Below are 21,975 nucleotides of genomic sequence, written 5' to 3' on the forward strand. Positions count from 1 at the left end.
CTGAAACCTGGAGAGCGACATAGTTTACTTGCAAATAATATACGAGATAATAAAAACACTCCATACTCAGAAAGAAACATAGAACAAAAATTTATAAAAATCACTGTGATTTAAACAAAAATGAGACCACTTCAAGAGAAAATGGCAACCAAATGAAGTTTGAATGTCAATTTTTCAAATCATTTACTAAAGAGTGTTTTTGGAAATCACAGTTTCTGCAGTAACTTTGTCATGGCCTGCTTCTACTGCCTTGTGTCACTACACCCTGATATCTTTTATTTCCCTCCCTTGGCACCAGATGAATTCTTGTTGCCAGGAAACTGTGAATTATTTTCTCCTGTACACTGTGGCAGGCTGGGAAAACTACTTTCTCTTTCACTGATGCAGGCACGGCAGTGGCTACATCACAGAGCAACAATTCACCTGTGAGTAATTTCTTCTTGTTGCTTCTCAAACACATCTCTGCCTTTTGCAACACACTGAAAACCTCACGTGATGGCTCAATAAGTGAGGTATCAGTGAAGGACTTCAGATGTAAAAGCACGTTCACACAGGTACAGAGATTTTCTTTGCACGCTATTAGGCGCTTCTCGAAAAATTTGCAAAGTGCGTGACGCTTCATAACCTGCCTGACAGTGTGACCACACAAATAGTATTGGGACTGCTGCTCTTCGTCACACACCATGTTACAAAGTGGCTCACCAACTTCCTCAGCACAGACATCCCCATCTTCACTAGTTCTGACTGCAAACTACTGCCTTCATTTTCATAATTATCAGTGGCAGTATTAAAGAACTGAGAAAGAGTAATAACCCTCAGTGACGATTTTACTTCTCGTAGCGTTGGTACTGGATTTTTGAAGTGGAGCATTGCTAACAGATTTTCCAAGGTATCTTGTGTAAATCTACTTATTAGCAAAAATTTTAATTTCTTCTCATTCAGGAATGTGTTCTGCAATCCCAAAATACCTCCAGCTGTCAAAACTACACCACACTGAACTGGTTTCCAGGCACTGCTCAGCCCAATTTTCAAGTTTCCAAATAATCACAGAGTGTCCTAAAGATGACAGAGAGCCTCACTGTATGTTTGTTCATCAGAACGACTCAGAGGCATAACTGGAGCTCTGGATGTCATGAGGCAAGACCACTCACGAACGTGCTTTAGCAACCGTGCTGTGGTTAAAGTATTTTTCTGCAGTTTCTCTGTCTTTACAGCACACTCACTGGCTGCTGCAGTCTGGCTGTTAATTATGGCAGTAGATGAGCCAACTTTCATTTTCTCGTAATGGTTTGGCCTCAGACATCCCTCACACAGTTTTGGTGCCAGTTTAAGACTTAAACCACTGTCTACCTCAAGCCACTGTTATACACGATTTATATGTACCTCATTACAAGGCAGATCATGTCCCTTGACAACATTTCGTCAGAGGAAGACCGATTGCCCATTGACTAAGTGAATCCTCGTTTTTCAAAATGTGTGGTGTATCTGTGAGGAAAATTAGTTTCCAATTATCATCACAAAGACACTGGCAGAAACTAATTTTGAAAACCTTTCGACAACAATTCCAAATTCTCGCCATACAGCTCAATTCTGCCCTCCCGTCACTGACGCGATGCAGCGAACATTGTACGAGTGCCTAAGATTCCCTAATAAAGCTTATAGTAATGTCTGGGGTGAGAACTGGAAAAAGATGGCCCTGTGTAATGGTAACCTATTGTTTGTTTCCATCTTGAGGTAATACCACCCAGCATAACAACTGATGCATTAGAAGCTATAGTTTTTGCAAGGGCGAGTTCTGGTGGAGGTGTCTTATCATTATCAATGGTGCAGCCAATGCTCAACCACATTCCAATGGTGAGTGATACTAACCTCATCCATCAGGAGAACAGCATGCATCTCCACTGGTAACATGAGGGCAAGCTTGACTCTCAGGAAACTCACGAGCTCCCTCGGCACACCAGGTCTAACTTTTATGCTCTGTAGCGAACATATTGGGGTTCTATCTGAAGGAAATGGTAATTTATTTTCCAGCAGGACTTTGCACCCCTTACTACTACAAGGTGGTCGAATTTTTAGCCCTTTCCACTGACCATTTGCTACCTTCACGTGTCCCCTTCACTCATACTACAAACTGATCTGCACCGAATAAACCGTGCAGACTCGCTAAGAGGCTGTCTTTTTCTAAAGACACTCTTCTCTCCCTTTTCTGAGAGAGGGTGAGTTTTCTCTTGAAAGCTTCAGTTCCAGCCTGAAGCTAGGTTCTTCAGGGTGGTGACTTCATCTTCTGTCGTGTCCAAGTTCGCTGCAGGACTGACGTCATTGGTCACATTCGAAGGCTCTCCAACCTCTGGAACACATATTTGCAATATTACAATCTTCAAACATAAAAAGCATTTAATACTGTAATATGTTTTTAGGTAACCAGTAATTGTTTCTCAGTAGGCTGTGGTATGTAATTTAAAGATTCGTAAGATGCCAAAATCTTAGTTTCAAAGGACTGAAGCAAGTCTATGACAATCTGAGTGGTAATATTCCCAGTATGCTCTTAATACTATGAAATGGTAAAGTAATGTCATATCCTACAGTGCAATTGTAGTTGATCAATTGTATTTAATTCTCAACAAACGCTACTATAGTGTTTCCAAAAACCTGTAGGCTCTTTGCTAGGCATCACAGGAACCTGACGGCAATAGAATGTAAAAGAGCTTCACTATACAACACTTCAATAATAACGCAGCACGTGAGAACTGAATACTTAAATTACAAGAGCTGTGCGGCAAGTGTTACTTCCCGATGTGGGTTTTAGTGGAGATTACCTTTAAGGGCAAGTAATTATTATTTACAATAAAAGATTAAATAATGAGGACCAGACCGAACCACAACATTGGACACCTTAGCACCTATTGTGCTACATACTACCAATAAAGGCAAAGCTCTGTATATAGAGTCTGAAAAACACAAATGGTATGGGAAACACCACAGGCTTTTAAGGAAACTTTAGCCAGCTGTGGTAACAAATCAAAGCATCAGTTTTCCCATTTGTGTATAACATTTAACTGTAAATTAGAAATACGGTATATACAGTATCCAATGGCAAGCAGTAGAAACGATATAGCACAAAGGTACGAGAAATTACATTACTTTATATTTCATCAGATACCAATACAAGTGGACTGTGTGTGTGAGAGATGTGGTCCTGTTCACTAAATTACCTTGTGGTGAAGTATTTTGTTCCCTCCATCAACAGACCCTGGACATGTCAGTTTCAAAAATATACAGCTGTTGCAAATGAAATGTTTTAGTCTTCTTCTGTACACAACTCAGGGTTAAAATGAGTGTACAAAATATAACTTCTAAAGAAGGAACTCTAAGCAACACATTTACAACAACTTTAAAAAGGTATATGCTTACTGTACTCAACTGACAAAAGTGTTTCCTACGACAATTACTACGATACAACTAAGCCTACTTTCTGCAAGGATAATGCTGTGAAGGGAAATTCTGTGTGTCCCACTGATCAAAAACAGCAAATGTGAGCTGTTAGCAGTCACACGAGATTTTCAGAGTGTCATAATTCAGGAGCAAGTGAAAGCATGACGTATGCATATAGAAATTGAAGCTGTGAGCGTTATTTTCCAGTTACCTGTATCCTCAGTACGTTTCTCCAGTAGGCCAACAGGTTTCCTCTCGGCAGGAGCTTTACGATCACCAAAAATTGTTGGCACAGCATTTGGTTTACGTTTTACCACTCCACCAAGTCTGTCGGTTCAAACTGGTCTGGAGTAAAGTGATTCTGGTAAACACAAACAGTGCTATCAGTCAGTTTAGTTACCAACTTCGTTATTTAAGCGATATAAAAATATCAAGACTATACGTTATAACTATATTTTGTAACATAAAATATATGAATCTGTAATATCAATAGAACTCAGCACATGCTACTCGTAACTACATAAAGTGCAAGAAATCAAGAGACGTATGAGTTAGGTACAGTAGCTATACACAAACATTGTAACACTCAGATTCTATCTACAAACTAACTGAAACAATTTCATTTTACATGATACGACTAACATCTTTTAGGGAATGTATCTTCATTCAAGTTTAATTTTCATTAGGTTTAGGTTTCCTGTGTAACAACAAATATTGTACGATGCACGTTGTCTACGCCTGCCTACACTGTGTGATCAAAAGTATCCAGACACCACTAAAAACCACTAAAAATATCAGTTTTTCATATTAGGTGCATAGTCCTGCCACCTACTGCCACTGTTTCCGATGTGATGGTGAAGTGGAAACGTGAAGGGACACGTACAGCACAAAAGCGTACAGGCCGACCTCGTCTGTTGACTGGCAGAGACCGCCGACAGTTGAAGAGGGTCTGTCCAAACCGTCACGCAGGAATTCCAAACTGCATCAGAATCAGAATTCAGTGCAAGTACTATGACACTTGGGAAACTTTGATTTCAAGTTACTTTTGAGTACATTATGGGAGTGAACAGTGGTCAATGTGTTACAAATATTTACTATCAAAAACAGTCTCGATCACGATTTATTTATTGCGGTGTCCGGTTTCGACCACTACTGTGGTCATCTTTAGAGCAATGAGTAAGAACCTCCTTTTGGTGGTAAATCACTACCAGCAATCAGTACTCACCGTAATAAATAAATTGTGATCAAGACTGTTTTTGACAGTAAATACTGGATTTCAAGGTTGAGCGCACGGTGCAACGAGTGTAAACACTGGACGATGGAACAGCGGAGAAACGTTGTGTGGAGAGACAAATCACGGTACACAATGTGGCGATCCGAAGGCAGAGTGTGGGTATTCCGAATGCCCGGTGCACGTCATCTGTCAGCATATGTAGTGTCAACAGCAAAATTCAGAGGCAGCGGTGTTATATGGTGTGGTGGTGTTTTCCATGGACTGGGCTTCCACCCCTTGTTGTTTTGCGTGGCAGTATCACACGCCTACATTGATGTTTTAAGCACCTTCTTGCTTTCCACTGTTGAAGAGCAATTCGGGGATGGTGATTGCATTTTTCACCCCTTGTTGTTTTGCGTGGCAGTATCACACGCCTACATTGATGTTTTAAGCACCTTCTTGCTTTCCACTGTTGAAGAGCAATTCGGGGATGGTGATTGCATTTTTCAACACGATCGAGCACCTGTTTGTATTGCACGACCTGTGACGGAGTGGTTACACGACAATAACATCCCTGTAATGAACTGGCCTGCACAGAGTCCTGACCTGAATCCTAGGGAACATCTTTGGCACGTTTCAGAATGCGGACTTCGTGCCAGGCCTCACCGACCGACATCGATACCCCTCCTCAGTGCAGCACTCCGTGAAGAATGGGCTACCATTCCCCGAGAAACCCTCCAGCACCTCATCGAACGTATGCAAGCGAGAGTGGAAGGTGTCATCAAGGCTAAGAGTGGGCCAACACCACACTGAATTCCAGCATTACTGACGGAGGGCGCCAGGAACTTTTAAGTCATTTTCATGCATGTGTCCGGATACTTTTGATCACATAGTGTAGTATTTGTATCTGAGACTGTTGAATATACAAGATGCCGTATTAAAAGAGTTAATTATAAATATACTGTACTGTTACGACTGACGATACAATTCAGCTATGCTATTCTTTTTATTTATTTCAATGTTTGTCGAAACGGTAGGCCTACACTATTAAATGCAAGTAACAGATACTTTACAGAAGCACGTCAGTATCACGCCAATTATTTTCACAAAATTTACTGAAAATGAGGCACTGTTAATTGATCTTTGAAGTACACATAGCCATAGCCAACAACATACATTAAAACATCCAAATACAGTACTTCCCATCTTCAACAATTGGGCCTACACACTGAATACGAAACGAAAACCGTGTTTACCTATTACACCTTTCGTGTTGCAAAAAATATGTCTTTATAGCAGTCAGTACATTACAGATTAACTAGAAACGTGTAGCTTTCACTATGGTTTGTCCACAAAGACAGACTTGCACACAACGTACCTTTCACAAACAAATGTGACCGGTTTGAGACGAACCACATGTAGTGACACACCAAATCTGATCACTAAGCGAGTCGAAATACAGCAAGTCTGTTACACAGCGAATGTTAAACCTAAAGATTATTTGCACTAATGAATGAAAACTGTTCTTTCCATACAGAAGCGAGAGTCTCATGTGGGCCGCCAGTTGGCTCTGCTGGTTTTCATCGGCCATATTCTCCTTCTTGTTGCATCTCTACCTTCAGAAGGAATTCTGTACAGTTTACCTCCCTTTCTGCCTCAGAACAAAAAGCAAAAAGCACAGCACTGAGGTAGTATTCTACTTAGAACTTTGAAAATACACAACACTGCCCATGCCTCACACACAATGCTTGGGCCCACAACGGCTGCTAATGTTACAAGATGTGATTTCAGCCAACTGTGGATGGCGGCGAACGCAGCAGAATACGATGGCCGTACTTCCCTTTATACGAGGCTGTACTGCCCTGGTAGACACGCCACGACTCCAGCGCTGCAAAGTGGAGTGCATCTCGACTTGCACTGCTGCCAACTTTGGACTTGCTAGCAAAATGGCTTCCTCGTGGAAGAACGGGGACGTGTGTTTAAAACCTTCAATCGTGCAATCGGATAGATCAGCAAGGTTTCACAAGTGAGAAGATAGTACGACACTTGTATGTGGAACAGATTCTGTAAGGATTCAACGTTCACCTTTTGCATTATAAACAACCCACATACAGTACTTGATAGTATATCCTACAGCAGTCTCCAAATAAATTCTTGCCCTTGTGCTATTAGGTGCTAATTATTTTCAACTGTTTGCGCTGGCTGTACGCTACCATCAGAACTTTAATTTCAAAAAGAGCATTACTTACATCTTTATAGGTATTCAACTTCATTAACAATTATTTAACATAATTCCAGTTTATAAGTTACAATGTTTAACCTACTGAAACGGCTTTGCCCTCGCATTTTTTGCGAGTTAATTGCATGCATGAACTCTTGAGTTATTTATGCACCATCCAGGTTGTGGATTCATTGCAGCTTTTGGAATTAGTGCTTTGCAAGGCTTGTATGTAACACATAAATGAGATACTTCATGACCTTAATTCAAGATGGGAGTGTCATTCTGTAAAAATATAATTCATCCAGAAATCCCATCCAACCTTGCTATCTGAATCAGCACTTAGTGTGTCAAAGTGAAAACTTTGTATGTCTCTTCACTTCTGCTGCCCCAGTATCTGTATCTCTCAGGTAAGTTTTCATCTTTGTGTATGTCTCTTTGTGACCTACTAAGTAAATACAATCTTTAATTGATGGCAGTATGTTTGAACACTGATTTTAATAATTACCAGCAGCAGGAATGTACAGGTTACTCAATTCAATTAAACATCTCAGTATCTTAGTTTGTTGCTGTTAAGGCTAAATATAATTTACAGAAATGCAATTTTTGCAACTGCTAGTACTACTGCTGCAGCTACAAGTTATAGAACCATAGATATCAGAACTTTACGTGTGCATTTATTGTGACGTGCAGATACTACGTAACTAATTTTTTTTTCGTCACTACCCACAAGACCAAACTGACTACTACATCTAAATTATGCTGAACGAGGTGGAGCAGTGGATAGCACAATGGAATCGTATTCAGAAAGACAGTGGTTCAAACCCGCGTCCAGACATCCCATTTCAGATGTTCCGTTATTTCTCTAAATCACTTCAGCGAAATGCCGGGATGGTTCCTATCAAAGTGCAAGGCCTTACTTCCTTTAACATCCTTTGCTAATCTGAGCTTTTGATCCAATCATTATTTTGTACATTTGAGAGAGATGCAACCTCGTGACAAGAAAGTGATGCTGTAGCAGTTTCCACCAATAGTGCTGCAGGAGGGAAATGACATGGAGGCTTCTGGGTGAATCAGACTGAATAATGGAACAGCTATGGCCACCACAAGCGACGTGGAATCAGGAGGAATTGCTACACCAATCCACACCAACAAAATCTAAGGAGACTGAAGATCGCTATTTTTGTGCAGCGCAACTACTTGCGCAGATACTTTGAAACAAAATGAGAATGGTAATGTGGGCAGTTTCATAAAATATCTGGCATCAGTTTGTGAAATCAATTAGAAGGCATAGAGCAAGACCACTGTAGCACATCAATAAACTGTGTGTGTTACCCGTATGCACACTATTTAAACAAAATTTGATTGCTGTCTTGGAAATAAACTAAACCCTTATTACTTCCTGAGAGAACTGAATGCGAGTGTTTTCACATGACCCTCGACTGTGTTCAAAATGACTCCTGTCAGCTATTGTAATTATGTAGCTCTGCACTACTAACCCCCCCCCCCCCCCCCGCCCCCCCACGTGAACCTTGGACCTTGCATCTGTATCAAGCAAGCCTTCCCATTAGGGAAGGCTTGCGTGAAACAGATGCAGATAACCATACTGTAGGTGCACACCCACAAAAGAGGGGTATCTGTTGAGAGGTCAGACAAACGTGTGGTTCCTGAAGAAGAGCAGTAGCCTTTTCAGTAGTTGCAATAGGCAACAGTCTGGGCAATTGACTGAACTGGCCTTGTAACATCACGCAAAATTGTCTTTCTGTGGTTGTACTGCAAACAGCTGAAAGCAAGGGGAAACTACAGCCATAAGTTTTCCTGGGGGCATACAGCTTTGCTGTACGGTTAAATAATGATGACATCCTCTCGGGTAAAACACTACAGAGGTATAATACTTCCTGAATTGGATTTCCGATCAGGGACTGCTCAGGAGAACATCATTATCAGGAGAAACAGAACAGGGGTTTTATGGATTGGAGCGTTGACTGTCAGACCCCTTAACTGGGCAGATAGGTTGGAAAATTTAAAAATGGAAATGGATAGGTTAACGTTAGATATAATGGGAACTAGTTAGTTGATTGGCAGGAGAAACTGAACTTCTGGTCAGGTGAATACAGGGTCATAAATACAGAATCAAATAGGGGTAATGCAGGGGTAGCTTTAATAATGAATGAAAATTAGGAATGCGGATAAGCTACTACAAACAGCAGGGTGAAAGCTTTTGCACAGTAGTACAGGTTAATATGCAAACTAGCTCTGCACATGATGCATTGAAGAAATATATAATGAGATAAAAGAAATTATTCACATAGTTAAGGGAGAAAAAAATGTAATACTCATTGGGGACTGGAATTCAGTAGTAGGAAAAGGAGGAGAAGGAAAAGTAGTAGGTGAATATGGAGGTTTAAGAATCATGAAAGAAGGTTGTATCTGTGGAAGAGACCTGGAGACACCAAGAGATTTCAGATTGATTATACAGGGCATTACAAAAACGTACGACCAAACTTTCAGGAAACATTCCTCACACACAAATAAAGAAAAGATTTTATATGGACATGTGCCCGGAAACGCTTAATTTCCATGTTAGAGCTCATTTTAGTTTCGTCAGTATGCACTGTAATTCCTCGATTCACCGCCAGTTGGCCCAAACGAAGGAAGGTAATGTTGACTTCGGTGCTTGTGTTGACATGCGACTCATTGCTCTACAGTACTAGCATCGAGCACATCAGTACGTAGCATCAACAGGTTAGTGTTCATCACGAACGTGGTTTTGCAGTCAGTGCAACGTTTACAAATGCGGAGTTGGCAGATGCCCATTTGATGTACGGATTAGCACGGGGCAATAGCCGTGGCGCGGTACGTTGTATCGGACAGATTTCCAGAACGAAGGTGTCCCGACAGGAAGACGTTCGAAGCAATCGATCGGCGTCTTAGGGAGCACGGAACATTCCAGCCTACGATTCGCGACTGGGGAAGACCTAAAACGACGAGGACACCTGCAACGGACGAGGCAATTCTTCGTGCAGTTGATGATAACCCTAATGTCAGCGTCAGAGAAGTTGCTGCTGTACAAGGTAACGTTGACCACGTCACTGTACGGACAGTGCTACGGGAGAACCAGTTGTTTCCGTACCGTGTACAGCGTGTGCAGGCACTATCAGCAGCTGATTGCCCTCCACGGGTACACTTCTGCGAATGGTTCATCCGACAATGTGTCAATCCTCATTTCAGTGCAAATGTTCTCTTTACGGGTGAGGCATCATTCCGACGTCATCAAATTGTAAATTTTCACAGTCAACAGGTACGGGCTGACGAGAATCCGCACGCAATTGTGCAATTATGTCATCGACACAGATTTTCTGTGAACGTTTGGGCAGGCATTGTCGGTGATGTCTCGATTGGGCCCCACGTTCTTCCACCTACGCTCAATGGAGCAGTTATGATTTCATACGGGATACTCTCCCTGTGCTGCTAGAACATGTGCCTTTACAAGTACGACACAACATGTGGTTCGTGCACGATGGAGCTCCTGCACATTTCAGTCCAAGTGTTCGTACGCTTCTCGACGACAGATTCGGTGACCGATGGATTGGTAGAGGCGGACCAATTCCGTGGCCTGCTCGCTCTACTGACCTCAACCCTCTCGACTTTCATTTATGGGGGCATTTGAAAGCTCTTGTATACGCAACCCCGGTACCAAATGTAGACTCTTTGTGCTCGTATTGTGGACGGCTGTGATACAATACGCCATTCTCCAGGGCTGCATCAGCGCATCAGGGATTCCGTGCGACGGAGGGTGGATGCACGTATCCTCGCTAACGGAGGACATTTTGAACATTTCCTGTGACAAAGTGTTTGAAGTCACGCTGGTACGTTCTGTTGCTGTGTGTTTCCATTCCACAATTAATGTGATTTGAAGAGAAGTAATAAAATGAGCTCTAACATGGAAAGTAAGCGTTTCTGGACACATGTCCACATAACATATTTTCTTCATTTGTGTGTGAGGAACGTTTTTGTAACACCCTGTATGGTGGTAAGACAGATTTGGGAAACAGGTTTTAAGTTCTATGACATATTCCAGGGGCAGATGTGGACTCTGTACACAATTTACTGGTTATGTACTATATATTAAAAATGAAGAAATTACAAAATGGTAGGAATTTCAGGAGTTGGGAGCTGGATAATCTGAAAAAATCAGAGGTTGTAGAGTGTTTCCGAGAGAGCATTAGAGGACAATAAAAGGGGAATGGAATACAGTAGAAGGAGAATGGGTAGCTTAGAGGGATGAAATAGTGAAGGCAGGAGAGGATCAAGTAGGTAAAAAAAGACGAGGGCTAGTAGAAATCCTTGGGTAACAGAAGAAATATTTAATTTAATTCATGAAAGGAGAAAATATAAAAACGCAGTAAATGAAGCAGCCAAAAGGGAATACAAAAGTCTCAAAAATGAGATCGACAGGAAGTGCAAAATGGCTAAGCAGGGATGGCTAGAGGACAAATGTAAGGATGTAGAGGCTTATCTCACTAGGGGTAAGATAGATACTGCCTACAGGAAAATTAAAGAGACCTTTGGTGAAAGGAGAACCACTTGTATGAATATCAAGATCTCAGATGGAAACCCAGTTCTAAGCAAAGAAAGGAAAACAGAAAGGTGGAAGGAGTATATAGAGGGTCTATACAAGGGCGATGTACTCAGGGACATTATTATGGAAATGGAAGAGGACGTAGATGAAGATGAGGTAGGAGATATGACACTGTGTGAAGAATTGGTGAGAGCACTGAAACACCTAAGTAGAAACAAGGCACCGCAAGTAGACATCATTCCGTTAGAGCTACTGATACCCTTGGGAGAGCCAGCCCTGACAAAACTCTACCATCTGGCGAGCAAGACGTATGAGACAGGCGAAGTATCCTCGGACTTCAAGAAGAATATAACAACTCCATATCCATAGAAAGGAGGTGCTGACAGGTGTGTGAACCACCAAACTATCGTTTTAATAAGTCACCATTGCAAAACAGACAAATGAAAAAACTGGTAGAAGATGGCCTCAGGAAGATCAGTTTGGGTTCTGTTCAAATGTAGGAACACGCGAGCCAATTCTGACCCCACTACTTACCTTAGAAGCTATGTTAAGGAACGGTAAACCTACATTTACAACATTTGTAGGCACAGAGAGCTTTTGACAATGTTGACTGGAACAAGCTCTTTCAAATTCTCGTGATAAATACAGGGCGCGAAAGGCTATTTACAATTTGTACAGAAACCAGATGGCAGTTATAGGAGTCGAGGGGCATGAAAGGGCAGCAGTGATTGAGAAGGGAGTGAGACAGGGCTGTAGCATTGTGGCACAACTTGGCTAGAAGAAGTAAGTCGGTAGGAACATTCTGAGGGATCGACGATCACCTACTTAGTACTGGAGGGAAGCGTGGAGGGTAAAAATTGTAGATTGAGACCAAGAGATGAATGCAGGAGGATGTCGGTTGCAGCAGTTACTCTGAGATGAAAAGGTTTGCACAGGATGGAGTAGCACGGAGAGTTGCATCGAACCAGTCTTTGGACTGAAGATCACAACAACACCACCTCTGTACTACCAAATCACAACATATGTTGCCCGCCTGAAGACTGTGTGACATGGCGTACATTTATGGGCACAACTATCAGGTTATACTCTCTTGTATTAGTGCACGGTGAAGTGCTGTATGCCACACGTGTCCAGAAACGCTGCATTATTTGTAGATCTGAGTAACTCTACGGGAACCAGATTTTAGGAATGCACAAGTGAAACAAAACACAGTTGTGTGCTTTGTGTGTACATGCACCACTGCTCTGGCTTTCAGTGCAGATTTTGATAGGCAGTTCAGTTAATTTGTTAGTTGCCGCTTGACTCTTAGAGGGATGTGTAGCTGGTTCACATTTCACAGCCACGTTCTTATTACAGCTCCACAGAAGAAGGTCTGAATTGATTGGTGATTACTGTAGAGCTCAAAACGAATTTCCTACATTTAGTAAAGTGTATTATACACGAGCAACATCATTACACAGTGTTACTGCATAAAATTCAGTTGTCATCTCTGTAGCCACCAACAACGAACTGTTGTTACTGTTAATTGGAATCCCATCAGGACCTGGCGATTTATTTATTTTCAACCCATTCATTCAGCTGCTTCACAACCCCAGGGATGTCTATCACTACGTCCTCCATACGGGAATCTGCACGAGACTCAAACGGCGGTATGTTTGTACGATCCTCCTGCGTGAAAGATTTCTCAAATGCTAAATTTAAAATTTCAGCTTTCGTTTTGCTGTCTTCCGTTGCCAGGCCAGACTGATCAGTGAGTGACTGGACGGAAGCCTTCGACCCGCTTACCGATTTTACGTAAGACCAGAATTTCCTTGGGTTTTCAGCAAGATCTTTTGCTAAGGTACGACGGTGGTAGTGGTTGTATGCTTTGCGCATCGCTCTTTTTACAGCAACAAGAATCTCCACTAACTTTCGCCTGTCATCATTCTCCCGATCTTTCTTGTACCGTGAGTGCAACTGTCTTTGCTTCCTGAGCATTCTCCCAATTGCACTGTTAAACCAAGGTGGGTCTTTTCCGCCCGTAACCCACTTTTTCCGCACATATTTGTCCAATGTGTTTAAAATTTGCCCATAATTCTTCCACGTCCATCGTACCAGAAGTAAATGAAGTCGATTCATTTACTAAGTGGGATGCTAACAACTGCTTATCCGCACTTTCTAGTAAGAACACTCTCCTACCCTTCATGACCGACTTTTTAACTTTCGTAACCATAGTCGTAATGACAACATCACGATCACTAATCCCTGTCTCAACACTGACACCATCGACGTCTGTTCTGTTCGTGGCTGCCAGATCTAAAATATTTCCATTACGCACTGGCTGTCGATTTAGCTGCTCAAGACAGTTTTCGGATAATGTGTTCCAAAGTAATTCACACCACAGCTTGTCTGTACCACCTGTAATGAATCTATAGACATCCCAGTCTATACTAGATAGGTTGAAGTCACCTCCGACTAATATAGCACGATCCACGTACTTCTGCGATACAGAGTGTAGACTCTCTCTGAATGATTCTAGAACTGTCACGGTGGAATCTCGTGGCCGGTAATAACACCCAACAATTAACTTTATTTCCCCTTGCTCTGTTAAACGTGTGCAAATAACTTCACAATCTACTTTGACCTCAGTAGACACAATATTTTTGTCAACTGCAATGAAGACACCACCTCCTACGGTGTCTAATCTGTCTTTCTGATACACATTCCGACCCTCACTAAATATTTCAGAACTTCCTATCTCAGGGTTCAGCCAGCTCTCAGTCCCGAGAGAATAATTTGCGCACCACACGCTTCCTGGAGGGCAGTAAATTTGGGAACTTTATTCCGAACACTCTGAAAATTTACTGCTAATATCTTGATAGCTGGAGTGTATTTAAAGTGAGCGCGTCCCGATTTCCCTGCCCGCACGTCGACTGGTGAGTGTTCATCAGGACACCTCGCACTGCTGCCTAGCCTAAAAAACCCCCCTGTGCACGCCACAAGTACTCTGCTACCCGAGTAGCCGCTTCCTTTGTGTAGAGCACCCCTGACCTACCTAGGGGCGTCCTACAATTCCCCAACCAATAGGGCAAGTGGGAACACGTAGGAGGGTTTTCGCAGTTGGGAGTTAAATGATCATTGTAGATGATGAATCTGTAGTAATGACAGTCTCTGACTAGGTATCAGGAAGGCTCTACTTTGTGTTCTGGTAACAGATGAGCACCGCATTCTGAAGGTGGCGATCTACGGTTGAGGGGTCTTCAGAAAAGATGCGAATGAGGAATATAGGGCCAGAATTGTGGCGAATTCAGTGGGCTCTTTGGATCTGCGTGTCAGGATTTCGACTCTGCTTCCACACAACTGCCCCCACTGGGATCCCGGGGTCCACCACCGTCAATCGCAAAAATGAAAGTGAGCAGGAGGTGGGGCGTCGAAGCCATCTGCGTCACAGTGGACTGTTTTTGAGGAAGGATGCATGTGGACCAATGGTGATGGCAGGTAGACGGGGGGGGGGGGGGGGGGGGGGGGACAGAGACTGTGCCAGAGACTGTGCCAGAGACTGTGCCAGAGACTGTGCCAGAGACTGTGCCAGAGACTGTGCCAGAGACTGTGCCAGAGACTGTGCCAGAGACTGTGCCAGAGACTGTGCCAGAGACTGTGCCAGAGACTGTGCCAGAGACTGTGCCAGAGACTGTGCCAGAGACTGTGCCAGAGACTGTGCCAGAGACTGTGCCAGAGACTGTGCCAGAGACTGTGCCAGAGACTGTGCCAGAGACTGTGCCAGAGACTGTGCCAGAGACTGTGCCAGAGACTGTGCCAGAGACTGTGCCAGAGACTGTGCCAGAGACTGTGCCAGAGACTGTGCCAGAGACTGTGCCAGAGACTGTGCCAGAGACTGTGCCAGAGACTGTGCCAGAGACTGTGCCAGAGACTGTGCCAGAGACGGAGAGAGACTGCCAGAGACGGAGAGATATATAGAGAGATATTGGAAATGTGCATTGCAAATCTAATGGTGCAGGCTGCTGTTAAGACCAGAGATGACAAACGCTTTGGTATATGTTGTCAATTAGGATGGACTCTGTCTGTTTTCTTTGACATTTGTACATCAGCAGTTGTTCAAGGATGTACAATTTTCTGCCCAATCACGTTACATGAGACAAAATACATGTTTATGCCTTTACGTATCACGACATTGGCAATCTGATATGAAATACTACCCACAAATGGTACGGTATAGGTGGTCTTATTTTATGTTTGTTTTGTGTGCTGTGATTCTTTTGCAACTATTTGTGTTTTTCAGGGATTCAGCTACACTGGTGTTTATTTCAATCTCTTGTTTACATTTATCTTCAGAGTGTTGTAGTTGGGTTGCTGTTCCTCTTGACAACATACCAGAATGCTGCCATTTTGGGGCTGTGGGATGACAAGAGGAGTTGTGGATGGCGGAATGTTGTTGTAGGCTTCCAATAAATTCCAATTTTATGTCTACTACTTGTTATTGTAATGGTCAGGTCTAGTAAGTTTACAATGGTGCCTACTTTGTCCTCAACTGTGAACTTAATACCTTTATGTGGGGTGCTGAACAATTAGATAACTCACTGCTAGTTAATTGTGATGTATATGGCACAGAAAGGAGACCGTGACCACTGGAGGTACTACACTTTAGTTATTTTATTTACATATTTGGATTTATGTTCGAGTCTTAGTGGCCTCCACACAGCCATTTTCTAAATAGTGGTTTGTTTCTTTACACACGGTGCCTCAGGTTACCCTAAAATCCTGACACAATGCACACCTCTATTAAGACAAGTAAATCAACCTGATGCCTGAAATATTTGTCTGGACTGTAGCCTTAAATGGAACTGAATCGTGAGCAATAAACAGCATAGACAAGAGGAGAATAGAAGCTGTTTAAATGTCGTGCTGCAGAAGAATGCTAAAGATTAGGTGGGTAGACTGAACCACCAATTAAGAGGAAATGTTTTTGAACAACGTCCCACACGTACACTCTATCATTTTATTTTACCAATTTCACGTTTGTGACTAGTTTTGCCAACTGCGACCAGTGGCGATGCATCATTCCAGATGGATAATGTGGCGGATCCCAAAATTAATCACAAAGACTGGAACATCAAGTAATAAAATAAAAACAATGTATTATGGCCGTGGAACTTCTACGCTATCATAAACAGTTTATCACTTGCTGACTCACGAAGTTCTCCAATGACAGTAATGGAGAAGATCATGATACATAATGATAATGGAGAAGATCATGATAGATAAACAGGTACATAATCTGGGAGGATAGAAATTTATGGCACCCCCTGCCTATAAGTGCAGTCATGTTAACATGAAACATTGAGAGGTAAAAAGTAACGGTGAATTGGGATGTGTTGGCAGTAAAAATTTTAGAGAGAGACAAAGCCTCAAATACTGTAGGTGAGTTCAAATGGACGAACGTTGCAGTAGTTATTCGGAGATTAAGAAGCTCGCACATGACGGACTAGATTGGAGATGTGATGAAGTCAGTCTAAGGAGTGACGACCACAATATTTAAGTAGCAGTAATGCAGGTACGAAAAGCAGTCAGGCTGATCGAAGGCAAGAAAACCCACATGCTGGCTGACCCTCATAGAATTCCAAACAGGTGTTTGTTCTTCCCTCGTTTGTCTCTTATTTTCCATTTCTAATCATCAGTAAAGAGTCCAACTGCAGCCTTTGGTCCACCAAACTTGTGTACATCTATTCTGCCTGAAAATTTCAACAACTGTTACAGTCCTTCACGTAACAAAACTTATACAGATGCACAAAGCCACAGAGAAAGGAACACAAAGTCTAGAATGAGTTTTGGACTCGTTTCACTTAAATAGTACTGTCAAGTTAGAGCAGAGTACGGAAGCTGGTCTGGAGAAAATACAAGCAGTAACAGTGTGGAAGTAATGCAGCACCACGACCGGCCGTGAGTTAACACAGCTGTCAGCCGTGTAATCGGGGTGCCGAGTGAACTGCTGTCTGTTGGAACAATGTCTCACACGTGTGCTGTTACTGTCGCTCCAACTTGCAGATGTGGATATGCTGATTATCGCCTGCATCTGAATAGGGTGGCTAGGGAGAGGTACTAGATGAGCATCTGGCAGGATGCGTAAGGCAACACATCTTTTGGCTAGAATCAGATTACAGACAGACAGCTTTGATAGGAATTACAACTGCGTAGAACCATCAAATATGGAATAGTTACCAGAAAATATAAATTAGTTTGTTCCGTCAAAACATTAGGATGCTGAATGAATAGGTAGATGAGCTTCTTTTATGTCAGGAAGGTGTATGAATTTCGGGTGTGTCTTTTTTGCCTCTCTCAGTACCATGTACTCTCAGTGATGCAGAAATTAAATATAAGGTTCAAATGGCTCTGAGCACTATGGGACTCAACTGCTGTGGTTATCAGTCCCCTAGAACTTAGAACTACTTAAACCTAACTAACCTAAGGACATCACACACATCCATGCCCGAGGCAGGATTCGAACCTGCGACCGTAGCAGTCGCACGGTTCCGGACTGCGCGCCTAGAACCGCGAGACCACCGCGGCCGGCTTAAAATATAAGGGATTACAGGCTAGCATCATGTGTGTGTACAGTTTACTTGGAAAAGGGAAAGATGTTAACACAAAAGCAAAAATATACACTTCTAATTATAACACTCCTCAGGGGTCTAGGAGACTATCAGTGATTTAGGAGAAATCTAGACGAATTGTTGAGCTTTCTGCCAAACAAGTTGAATCAGTCATTAGTTTGTGAGGATTTTAATGAACTTTTCTTAGAAGATTCTGACAGGTAAAAAGTGCTAGAACCATTATTTGGGTGTTTGAATCTGATTCTGGTAGTGAATTTAGCAACTTGTGAGCAGGGAGACAAGAGGACCCCGAATCAAAATATTTATTGACACAGCTCAGGCTGAACAAGTGATGTGCAAGAAATTGTTAATGGAAATGGGAAATTTATTTGAAGCCTATGACAGTATAAGTTCTTATTCAGCAAAACCACTGGATTTTAATGAGTGTCTAAAATATTTGCAGATATATACATATTCTGACAAATTAATAATGCAGACATCTTTAGCGTATTTCTGCAGACTAGTATATTATGGAATAATTGCTTGCTTAAGTTAATAGCAAAGAGGGGAACTATTCATGCATCAATTATCTACTGGATGTACACCACGTTTCTCATTTTTTGAAGTATTGCAAGCGTTTCTATAGCTATCAAAGTTTCACAATTACTATTTTTCATGGCTATCTGTATGGGACTGGATGAAATTATTTATACTTCTTGCCCCCTTTAAAAAAATACAGTACAATAAAAACTTATTTTTATTTAAAGTGTTACTTAATACAATGTGGCAGATACTGAAGATATAAAACAAATTTTTCCATGCTACCTGTCTCCTACGGGCATGTTTCAAAAACATCTTCCTCTCAGCAATAGCCTTGCGTACGATTAGTGTTTTACTATGGCAAAAAGAGTTTTCTGCAGCGCTGGTTTAACTGTCACAAATTCATTAGTTCCTATGGTTTAAAATGGCTCTGGAGTAAAGCGATTTGATTAATCACTGAAACAATTATCATCTAATCTCATTACGTCAGCCGTGTATTAAAGGTGCAAAAATTTTGTAACTGTCCATTACAATTATATTTAGCAATGAAAACGTTGTTCATCTGCAAAAAAATAAAACTTTACGAATATTACTGATAGTAACACACAATCTGCATACGTTCGGCTGACACACAATAATACCTTCTCATCTGTGGCGTTCCACTTACAGTATTGCTCGAACGCAATTTAATTTTTAATTTAAAAACTTAGCTGCTCCTCTTAAGTAACATTCATTTCTTGGTATGTTATTTCTGTTATGTTTAATTTTTAGCAATATTTCACACACATGTTGAAGTTCTATTTGCACTTGAGATCGTTTACTGGAGTAACATCTTACACAAACAGTTGTAAAATAACGAGAAATTAATTATGCTGCTCTCATTCCGTTTGCTTTCGTTTTACATTTTTCCTGTTCGTTTCAATTCGTCACTCCCGTGATAATGCACTGAACAGTTTAAAAAAAAATAACAAAAAATAAAATAAAAAGAAATAGGTAAACGTCCTTCAGGATTTGCACACCACAAACTGAAACGTAACCGTCTTGGGCCTCAGTTATGACATTTTTTTTCTGTTTTTCCAAGTGTACACCTGTGAAAGCACCGATACTGTACATCTGAATTTAACCTCAACAATCTACTACTAGTTATGTCAAGAACTTTAACAAGTTAAAATACTGCAGGTCTCTACTACGTGATATACTCGGTGCGGAATCTTAAATTTTCTAATCCACGTTAATGCGCGAAAATTGCACTTACTTTACACAAAGCAGTTGCTTTTGTAATCTGCCAGTATGCTCTGCAGATGTTCATCAGCCGTATTATTCTTCTTCTTCCTGCGTCCCTCTCTTCTTCTCTTCGAAGGTACAACCAAAAGCACAGCATTGTTAGTTTATTCAAGACGAGAAAGCCCAATATCTCCTACTTTAAACGAACATGTCACGAACTGCAGTCAGCTGTAACCTGTGCAGTGTGCGGATGTGAAACTTTTGCAGGCAGCGACTCGACCTGCCATCTGTCTGCGGCAGTTGGTACTGTGGCCGGCAACTCCTGCCCTCTCGCGCCTCTCCGGTACACTACGTACAGTCGGCCAAGTGTCTTTTCCGCCATTACACCTCGTGCCGTCTTCTCCAGACCTGGTCCCGCAACGTACCAAATTCTGAAGATTAACTTATCATAAGACCAATTAAAGGATGTTGATTCTTAGAACTGTTTCCCAAATCAATTACACATCAAAATGTGATTCAGATCAAATAGAACAACTCTAGAGTTACACACAAGCAGCAAACAGATAAAATTCATTGAACCTAACAATGACTTTTTTCATTTGTGGGAACTGAAGATAATGATTATCGACTGCATGGACAGGGAATGAAATAATTAGGAGAGTGAAAATCTGGCCTACTCGGCAGAGTTTCCAACACTAAGCGAGTATACTGAGCCTCCGATTTGTGCGAAAAAGGAAGTTAGGGAGCACTACGATTAGCAGTTATGACTTTTCAAGATCTTTCGCGCATTCATAGACAGTGAGAAACACCCTCGCATTGTTCCACGATATGTGATGCGCACAATTGCAATACATTTTCATCTACAACATATGACGTGGTTTGACCAACCACACCTTACAAAAATTGCATTGTAGAGACCTTCATGCAAAATTCTACCAGGCGGCTTCCTCTTTCATTCCTTCCCCCCAATCCATATTCACCTACTACGTTTCCTTCTCTCCCTTTTCCTACACTCGAATTCCAGTCACCCATGACTATTAAATTTTCGTCTCCCTTCACTATCTGAATAATTTCTTTTATTTCATCATACATTTCTTCAATTTCTTCGTCATCTGCAGAGCTAGTTGGCATATAAACTTGTACTACTGTAGTAGGTGTGGGCTTCGTATCTATCTTGGCCACAATAATGCGTTCACTATGCTGTTTGTAGTAACTTACCTGCATTCCTATTTTCCTATTCATTATTAAACCTACTCCTGCATTACCCCTATTTGACTTTGTGTTTATAACCCTGTAGTCACCTGACCAAAAGTCTTGTTCCTCCTGCCACCGAACTTCGCTAATTCCCACTATATCTAACTTTAACCTATCCATTTCCCTTTTCAAATTTTCTAACCTACCTGCCCGATTAAGGGATCTGACATTCCACGCTCCGATCCGTAGAACGCCAGTTTTCTTTCTCCTGATAACGATGTCCTCTTGCGTAGTCCCCGCCCGGAGATCCGAATGGGGGACTATTTTACCTCCGGAATATTTTACCCAAGAGGATGCCATCATCATTTAATCATACAGTAAAGCTGCATGCCCTCGGGAAAAATTACAGCCGTAGTTTCCCCTTGCCTTCAGCCGTTCGCAGTACCAGCACAGCAAGGCCATTTTGGTTAGTGTTACAAGGCCAGATCAGTCAATCATCCAGACTGTTGCCCTTGCAACTACTGAAAAGGCTGCTGCCCCTCTTCAGGAACCACACGTTTGTCTGGCCTCTCAGCAGATACCCCTCCGTTGTGGTTGCACCTACGGTACGGCTATCTGTATCGCTGAGGCACGCAAGCCTCCCCACCAACGGCAAGGTCCATGGTTCATGGGGGGGATATATATATTAGAGGTTTTAATACCTTATCAGATTACTTTTAAAAGACATAGTCTGGCACACCATCCAGTCCACATGAATATTTGATTTTGAGTGACCTTATTATTTGTTTCACCTCTGTTTCCATGACTGTTTGAAGGAACATAGACTTAACACTAGCATTTAAATAATTTGGTAGGCACGCAGGTCCATCGTCATACTGATTTTCGATTAACTGCTTTGCTATATTAGTAAAGTACATGTTTAACTTTTCAGCTACCTGTTTTGGATCTGAGTGTCTGTTATTTTCAATTGGAGGAGAGATATTTT

General features: G+C 41.9%; 1 long non-coding RNA gene across 1 annotated transcript; it reads right to left on the minus strand.

Annotated features, from left to right (window-relative positions):
* Window positions 1-275: 275 nt before the first annotated feature.
* LOC124553835 lies at window positions 276-20,072 on the minus strand. The gene is made up of 3 exons (XR_006968145.1): window positions 19,828-20,072; window positions 3,644-3,793; window positions 276-2,347 (listed from the first exon to the last, which is right to left on the minus strand). It is a non-coding gene; the product is annotated as an uncharacterized LOC124553835 (long non-coding RNA).
* Between the last annotated feature and the right edge of the window lie 1,903 nt (window positions 20,073-21,975).

This window comes from Schistocerca americana, chromosome 11, assembly GCF_021461395.2.
Source record: "Schistocerca americana isolate TAMUIC-IGC-003095 chromosome 11, iqSchAmer2.1, whole genome shotgun sequence".
NCBI classification, from domain to species: Eukaryota; Metazoa; Arthropoda; class Insecta; order Orthoptera; family Acrididae; genus Schistocerca; species Schistocerca americana.